Raw genomic sequence first — 9,376 nt, 5'->3', positions numbered from 1 at the left:
TATAAGATGCAATTACAAAAATACATGCATTAAATGCTTGCTTGAAACTACTGGTACAGTTAGTAAGTATTATCAGTTCTCAAAGAGATCTCATTTAATTTGGAATGATTGGCAAACATTACATAGAGGAATAAGAATTAAATTCTGCCTTGAAAAAATGGATAGTCTAAGAGGAGGAGATTTTGTTGATATTTGATATAGGAAAATACTTTTTTTCAAGGATTCATTGAAAAATGTGAACCAGAATCTCAACAAAAATACAGAAAGACTGTATGAACTGATACAGAATAAAGTTAGCATAATCCAGAAAATAATATGCATAGTGAATAAAGCAATGTAAATAAAAAGAAAAGATTAAGAAATAAATTGAATGCTGGTCAAGCTTAGCCCCCAAGAAGAAAAAAGAAATTGTACCTCCCATACTTCTTTTAAGGAACACTAAGGATATTGAATATTGTACAAAGTGTCAGACTTGGTTGATAGGTTGATTAATTTTAATAAACTCTTCTTCTCCTTCTCCTTCCTTCCGACATCTTCTTCTTCTTCTCCTTCTCCTTCTCCTTCTTCTTCTCCTCCTTCTCTTTCTTCTTCTTCTTCTCCTCCTCCTCCTGCTGCTCCTCCTCTTCCTTCTTCCTCTTCTTGTTCTTGTTCTTGTTCTTGTTCTTGTTCTTGTTCTTGTTCTTGTTCTTGTTCTTGTTGTTGTTGTTGTTGTTGTTGTTCTTCTTCTTCTTCTTCTTCTTCTTCTCATTGTCTCCATATGTCTCTGTCTCTGCCTCACTGTGTCTCTTTCTCAGCCTCATACTTTCTCCCTTTTTTTTAAAAGCATTCCTGGCATAGTGTAAAGGTTTTGTGGAATGCAAAGGATTCAGTCAAGCAATTGCACTTAATAAATATTTGTTGATTGATGGATAGAAGCTTAGAGAGCAAAGAACTCTCTTAACCTTACCATTTTTTTTTTTCACATCACCAGCTGAATTAAGGTACTTCACAATAGGTCTGACCTTCCCAATGTTCTGTTTAGTGCATTTTTATTTTAGTTCATCCATATTTATTGTAAATTATCCCTTAAGGACAAGTATATTTTGTAGGAAGTACATAAAAATTTTCCACAGAGAAGCCACACTTCCACAAGATGATTAGATTAGGTAGACTTGGGTTTTGTTTCTGTATCTGTCACTTGCTGAATGAAAATACCATCTTCAGGATGTTCAGTGTCACCCATTTCATACATACACGATGATGCTATTGCAAGTGTGGTCCCATCATTACTGAAGGTAAGTGATACTCTACTAGTGGATTACTGACAGAATTGGCACAATGGTTTTGTCAAATGGATCCCAAATATTAACAAATCTGTCAGATCCACCTTTAACAACGGCATTGTGAATGTTGTGAAAGGAAATAGCATTGACAGAATAAATTTGCTCAATGTTATTTTCTTTTAGCATATGACATTTGAATGCATATTTCTTCTTCTATACTTGAGGACTTGGGTCCAAATACTTAACTGCCTGGGGTCAGTTAGGCAGCACAGTAAATAGCACTCTGGCCTTGGAGTCAGGAGAACCTGAGTTCAAATCCAGCCTCAGACACTCTGGGCAAGTCACTTAATCCCAAATAGCAACACCAAAAAAAAAAAAAAAAGCAAATACTTAACTGCCATTTGGCCTTCAATAGAGCTTAACACATAACACTACTTTTTTGGAAATGGTCTTATGCAATGAGTTTGATATTTCAGATTGCACTCTCTTCTCTGATGTACATAGCCCATATACCTTAAGTCCTATACCAACACTCTCCAATCATCTGTCCTCACAATTAATTTGCCTCTAGATACAGAAAGCATGTAAACCTTTTCTGGCTGAGAAAAAGGTTACTGCATTACAAGGAGTTCTGGGATCCCACAATTTAACTGTTTCACCCCAACTTCCAGTAACCATAACATTCACTTCTAGACAACATTGAACACATCCAATAGGTACATCGTGGGTTCCAACAAGGTTTTCTTGATCAGTATTCAAATCATGCATTTCCAAATGATAAACTAATCCCCTACTCTAAGAACATGTTGGATTATAGAAAATGCAGTTGAGGATAGTGCCAGTATATTAGTATTTAAGGTGGGTGGTATTGGCAGGGACTTTCTAGAATCAAACCAAAGTGTCCTGGGAAGAGACCAGGAGGAACTGGAATGTGTTGGGGCAGAACTTCACCAATCTTCAGCCTACTGGTTCAACTTGAACACTTTAGCACTGTCCTTGCTGCCGGTTTACTGCATTTTCAATTCAATTCAATACACATTAGTTAAGTACCTACATAACAAGGTACTGTGCTAAGTGCCCAGGATACAAAAAGATGCAAAAAAAAAAAAAAACCAGTCCGTACCTTCAAGGAATTTACAATCTAATTGGGGAGAGTACCAGCAAAGAAATATCTACAAAGCAAGCTATATACTGGACAAATGGGAAATAAAAGAGTGAAAGCACTGGGATTAAAAAGTATTAAGAAGTAAATGGATTTTAGTTAAAAGAAGCTGGGCTCAGAGGTGAGAATTGGAGAGCATTCTAGGCATAATGAGGGACTTCCAAAGAAAATATCCACAGTTGAGAAACTGAGTGTCTTGTCAGTGTAATAACCAGGAGGCCACTGTCAATGGATCTATGGGTATATGTTGGGGAGTAAGGTATAAGAAGACTGGAAAGATAAGAGGGGATCAAATTATGAAGGGCTTTGAGTGCCAAATAGAACATTTTGCATTTGCTTTTTCAGACTTTAGGAAGCCACCGGAGTTGATCGAATGGGGTTGGAGTGACATGATCAGACCTGCATTTTAGGAAAATCACTTTAGTGGCTGAATGGAGGATGCTAAGAGTGAGGAGAGATTTGAGGCAGGCAGACCCACCAACAGTTTATTGCAATAGTCTCGGCACGAGGTGATGAGGGCCTGTACCAGAATGTGGACATTGTCAGAGAAGAGAAGGGGGTTGGGCACCATTCAAGAGACTTCCCAAAGGTGAAATCAACTGGCCTTGGCAACAACGTGGATATTGGGAGTAAGTGACTATTAGGAATCTAGGATGATTCCTACTTTGTGAGCATGAGGGACTGGGAGGAAGTCTAGTTACAAAGCAAACATTCCATCAAGGCTTTGCAAAGTCAAAAGAGGGAACAAGAAGCATTCAGCAACTTTTTGTTGTTGTTGTTGCTTTGCAGTTGGGGGTAAGTGACTTGCCCAGGGTCACAGAGTGTCTGCGGCCTTATTTGAACTCAGGTCCTCCTGACTCCAGGGCGAGCGCTCTATCCACTGTGCCACTTAGGTGCCCCAGCAACCTCTTTCTTATACTCTCTATAACAAGTCATTTGCAGTATCCAGGGAGCTTATCATCTTTCCAGCCTTCTCTTGTCATCTTTGAAACCTGCCTAAGACACTATAGGATAGATTCAATTTCATTAAAGTATAAGTGACCAATGTGTCTTGGTGTTTTATTTCTTCCAAGACTATTTGCTTCTTAACAAAGGACAAAGAGGAAGTAATGGATCAACAGCAGAGGAATCTTTAGTGTCAGGGAGATTGGAGAGCTGGGGAATGATCCCCTTCTTGGAATACTAGAGATTTTATATACATATATGTGTGTGTGTGTGTGTGTGTGTGTGTATATGTGTGTATGTGTATACACACACATACATGCATGCACACACATATATGTATACATACATATGTACATATATACATACATATTAGTGTCAAGTCCTAAAATAAATCAAAGCCATGAATTGAATAATAAAGTGCCTTTAATTGAGATAATAAGGTAGCAAACCTGCCACTGTGGGGGATGTCCAGTGGATTTCCCAACCAAAGAGAACCATGAAAAAGTTTGTATAGTTTTAGGAGGAGAGGGGGAGTCAGTAGTATGAAGCAGCAAGGTCTGGTCATGACAGCCTGGTGGTCCTTGTTAGTCCAGGCAAGGAAAGACACATTCTGACTGTTTTACCCTTCATGCTATGAATCCTAATGAAAGGGTGCAAGGACACTAGAAGCTGAGATCCAGCTTAAGCTGGACTCCCCACAAGGCAAACTCCATGGGTGGGTGAGGGATGCAGGGTGTGGTTCAGCTCAACCTAATCAAGAGTAAATATCTTAAGAGTAGGAATGTGAGGACATTAGCGTAATTTTGACATTGTCATGATGACTAAGTGGTTTAGGCAGTACATATTATAATGTGTATTAACAATTTTTCTGTCATCACATCAACAATTATATTAATAGTTTTTTCACAAGCATGCACATTTTGGTCATTCCTTAGACCTTCTCTGATTCCAAGGCAGTACCTTACATCCTGAAAATTCTTGTGGACCATGATCAGGAGAAAGGCAGACTTTCACTTGTGTATACAACCTCTTAGTCTTCTTTTTGTTACAGTTAAGTATATGGCTCAGCCAGAGAGCAGCTCTTTTTGGGTGCTACTTAAGGGGTTTGTAACAGTGTGTTCCAGGTGCCAGCGGGGTTTCACAAATGTCTTAATTCAATTTCTGCAGTCTGGCCAAACCCAAAAGGCATTTTGCCTCCATCAAGTTGCCCCTTAGAATTTAAATTTGTTTTTCAGGGAAACTTAAGCCACATGTTTCAGGTTTATTTCCACTCCAATGGAAATCTCATTGTCTAAAGTGAGGCAAGGCTTCTTAAATGGCCATGGCATTGTTTCCAAATGTACATCCCTTCCCTCCCACCCTTGTCTCAACCATGTCATGAATATGAAAAGGGGATTTGAATTGGTAGTTATTGAAAGAAGTTGGATGAAAATCCCTATAATTAAGTCTGCCTTTGGCAAGAAGTGACTCACAGTGTTTGTACAGTTATTGGGTATTTCAGGCAAGTAGTTATAGATAGATAGATAGATAGATAGATAGATAGATAGATAGATAGATAGAAGTGTGCGTATGTGTGTGTGTGTGTGTGTGTGTGTGTGTAACCCACATGTAATATCTTCAGATCCAATTACCTTAAACCTCTGGGTTTGTGTGTGAACTTTCTCTGGTTCACCTATGTTTACCTTCCTTCTCAAGGTATTTCTCCCCAAGGGTACAATTAAAACTAAATATCCTTCTGCCTTCAGAAGGCTGCTGCCTGATTCTGCCTCTCTTAGAAGTATCTGTATTATGATAGCAGCAGTCTTGTTTCTTAGAGGTAAAAATTGCTATTATTGTTGTATTTTAAACAGCTTGCATTAATGCTGTTGTTGAGTTGTATTCTGCTCTTCCTAACCCTGTGTAGGGTTTTCTTGGCAAATATACTGGAGTGGTTTGCCAGTGGATTAAGGCAAACAGAGGTTAAAAGACTTGCCTAGGGTCACATAGCTAGTAAGTGTCTGAAGCTAGATTTGAACTAGGATCTTCATGACTCTGGGATCTGGTGCTAAGCTATCCTTCCCACATTCATATAGCACTCCCAATACTTGGAGTGTAACATAGGTAATCAAAATAATATTGTATATACTTTACAAATGAAGGAACTAACACTCAAAAGAATTACTGACAATCAAAAGTACCAGAGTTGGGGCTTGAACCCAGGTTTTCTGACTCCATGTTCAGTATTTATTTCAATAAACTACACTGCTTCCCATTTGCCAGGGCAGTGCTCCCCATCCAAGTGTTTGGCATTCGTCTATCAAAGTTTCCAATGTATTACAAAAAAAACAAACAAACTTTATTCCTGGGAGGAAATCTCTACCCTCAGACTGAACTGTTAGAATAACTCAACATTGCTCTGTTTAGGAATGGACAGCTGGAAAGGAATCTTTTCCACTGTGTCTAAGAAGCTCAGAATATGATAAAAATTGGTGGGCTGGTCCTTTAGATCAGACACTTTACCTTAATACCCTTCTCTCAATTTTTCATGTATTTTCCCAGGACCACACAGTTATTATTTAACAGTCCCTGTCTGTCTCACACCTAACATAATTCCTTTAGAACATTCCCTTTCAGGATTTCTGTGCTTCAGGCAAGAAAGAAAATTACAGGGGAAAAATCTCTTCTTATTAGAACTTCAGTTTATAGAATATGAGAATTTACAGAGGTGATCCGTGGTAATAGAGATTATTCTCTGTTTTTTTAGAGGTATTGACCCCTGTTAAGTGATTTATTTTAGCTTATTGTTATTATGCCCAAGGAAGGTTATGATATGTAAATTACTTCTAGAGGAGGACATGCATGTGTGGACATTATTTGATAATGTACTGCTAGATAACAGAAAATACACATATATATGTGTGTATGCACACACACATATATGTACGCATACATACATATGCATGTAATATACATACATACATACATGTGTATGTATGTATGTATACACACACACACACATACAAGATTTGTGAAGCATGATCCATTGGGTGAAATCAAAAAGTATTCATGATTTTTTGCACCTTAGGCATAAGTCTTGTTCCACAGACTTATCAATTTTATCCCCTCCCCCAACTATTTAAATGAACAACTAAGGAGGTTAGTAGAGAGATACAGACACATTAATTATATCTTGACAGGCTAATAACTAAAGAGGTCTACACATGTCCCATTAGAGGGCAGTTTGATATGCTTAGATTAGGTTTGAATAGTCAGTGCAATTGGAGAAATGATTCCTTGGCTATTTCCTTCCCAGGCTAGGGAGACCCTAGTGAAAAAAATCATGGTATGCATGCATATAACCCCCTTTTTGTTTCCACAAACCTAAGGTAACATAACTCAGAAGTTAGAGTAGAATAATCAAAGTAGAATTTTATTTCCCTCTTCAAGTAGAACAAGGGTTTTTAACTTTTTTTTTTTTATCTCCTGGACCCCATTGTGAGTGAAGAAGTCTATGGACCTCATTTCAGAATAGTTTTTAAATGCATAAAATAAAATAAATAAAGTTACAAAGCAAACCAATTATATTGAAATACTTATCCAATGTATTTTTATAAGAAGTTTAGGTACCCCAAGCTAAGAATGCCTGATGATAAAGAGAGGTGTTGAGCAGAAAGGTTATTGGTTCAAATCTCTGAAGTGACAACCAAAGAAAGGTCATCACAATAGGAAGGCCCAGGAACTTGCTGCTTCCTCCACTACATAACACCATATTCTGAGGTCAGAAAAGGAATACGGAAAAAGACGCAGCCAAATGAATAAAAGCAAGATGATCAACTCTCCACCTGAAATAACCTTGTTGTCTGAGGGTGATAGTCAGTAAATTAAAAACTTTTCACTAAATTAAAAAGGCCACAGCCAATAGAGATCCCTGTGCTCCTAGAGGGCAAGGCTCCGTATGGGTATGCACTTCTATTATTGAAGAGAACACTTTCTCTGCTTTTTACTCCCATTCCCCTAATTTGTTATTCAAGATCCAGTATCTTGTTGATATGTGGGTTTGAGGTAAGGTTCCCAGAATCTTGATCACCCAGCAGAATTATATTACCGCAGGAGAGATAACGATCATCCTAAGACTGTGTGTCAGCTCCTCTAGTTCCCTTATCTCTTTAACTGTGGAAAGGTGTGTTAGACCTACAAATATATTAAATGAGTAAAATCATAACATTAGGCATTTGTCAGCTCCAAAGATCACTCAAGGGAAATATACAAAAGGTTGCCACGCCAGTAAAACTCATATTAAAGTGGAATTCGGATTCAAAAGTATGTGGGGGAGGGGGCACAATTTACAAGGCAGAAGGCTTAGAAATTTGCAGCAACTGCTGTCTATTGTCTCAATCAGAGGTTTGAGATCTTGGTTTCACTTTAAGAAACTGACCCTTTGGTTTAGTGATTTCTTCCTAATCACTTCACCTTTCATTTCCTTGGGATGCCCACCTCCAAGAAAGGTTTGGTGACTCCTTCACTAAACCAAATGATCTTAAATCTATCGTCTGGTCATAACTGTAAGTGCATCAATGAGTTTTGCCTCTGTGGTGGCAAGAGAAAAAGGAGCTCTCTCTATTTTCCTTCTCTTGATATGAGCAACTCCATCTGAGAATAAACATTCATTTCAGTGTTAAATGGACAGTCACACGTAATCTTTATGTTTTACCTTTCTTTACCCCAGCTCCTGTGCAAAGAACTGCAAAAGACAAGGTCTGCCCTGTCTCAGATATCAAAGGCCCCAGTGACAGACTTGCAGATTAGACAAATCCCTTTTCTCACCCTTGAAACACAGCAAATAACATGAAGTGGTCGAGGAGTTGTGAACATAGCATGATCCTTTGTTTTCCATATTCTAAAAGTACCTGAAAAGAATGGCTTGTATTTAGAAACTAACTTGCCACATGGGACCGAGTTTTCAATGTGCCAACTGATGGTTCTCCCTGACTTCGTTTATAACAATGTATGGAAAAAATCCTTTTACTGACTTGTATTCTGATTGGTAAATGGTGGATTTTCTTGCCACAGTATAGCAATGAATGGACCAATTGTCATAAAATGCAGAATCTATTCACATTAAGGAATCATCTATAGCGGCAGTTAAAGTGGTCTTATTATGGTCCTTGGTGAGAGGATGCCACATACTAAAGTACTATTTGTGTCATAGGCAGAAGTAGAGTGAGAAGGAAAAGATATTTTTCCCCACAACTAGAGAAAAATGGGTATTTAAACTAGTACAAAGAATAGGACAACAAGAAACATGGACAACAGAAAGTTATTGCTCTAGTGAGAAAAGTATTTTTGCTTATCTATCAATTAATCAATAAATATTTATTAAGTGCCTACTATGTGCCAGGCACTGTGCTAGGTGCTAGAGATAAATAAATAAATACACAAATACCTATAAACATACACACATACATAAAGGAAAGACAAAAGATAGCCCCTGTTCTCAAGGAGCTTACAATGTAACAGAACCGTAAAAGTGATGTCTTGTCCTATGATCCAGTTCAAGACTCCTTGGACTTTCTCATTGTCAATGGTTGCAGCCTCCAAATACTGCCCTGGGAAAGTCATTTAAAATCCTGTCATTAAATAAGAAATTACCATACATTTCCCATTCTCCTTCTCACTATAATTGAACAAATATCAGTGCACTGCAATGTACTGATTTATCAGATGGAATTTTAATATTAATTTTCTTTAACGTACCAATACAGAATCAGCAGGCTCACTGGGACCTTTACTCAACCCTTGTAGTGAACTGTGATTCAACCTTTCAGCTTGGGCAAACTTCTTCTCTGATATTCATTTTCTATTTTCAGTTGTAGATGTACAAGAATACTATGCAAAAGGTCATTCTCACAGTATGTTGTGCTCAGAATAAGTTGTACAGGAAATAAAAATCTCCTAGAAAACCTGATCTATCAAGATTTCCCCTCTGAAATATGGGGCAAAGAGGTTGGATCAATTGAGATAAGCTTCT

The 9,376-nt window shown here is 37.9% G+C and overlaps 1 pseudogene; it reads right to left on the bottom strand.

Moving 5' to 3' along the window:
* Positions 1 to 1,141: 1,141 nt before the first annotated feature.
* Positions 1,142 to 2,207, bottom strand: LOC110193369 (mitotic checkpoint protein BUB3-like; annotated as a pseudogene).
* Positions 2,208 to 9,376: the final 7,169 nt, after the last annotated feature.

The sequence above is a fragment of the Phascolarctos cinereus genome, unplaced genomic scaffold, assembly GCF_003287225.1.
Source record: "Phascolarctos cinereus isolate Bilbo 61053 unplaced genomic scaffold, phaCin_HiC Scaffold_1;HRSCAF=81, whole genome shotgun sequence".
NCBI lineage: Eukaryota > Metazoa > Chordata > Mammalia > Diprotodontia > Phascolarctidae > Phascolarctos > Phascolarctos cinereus.
This window is presented reverse-complemented; position numbering and strand designations above follow the sequence as displayed.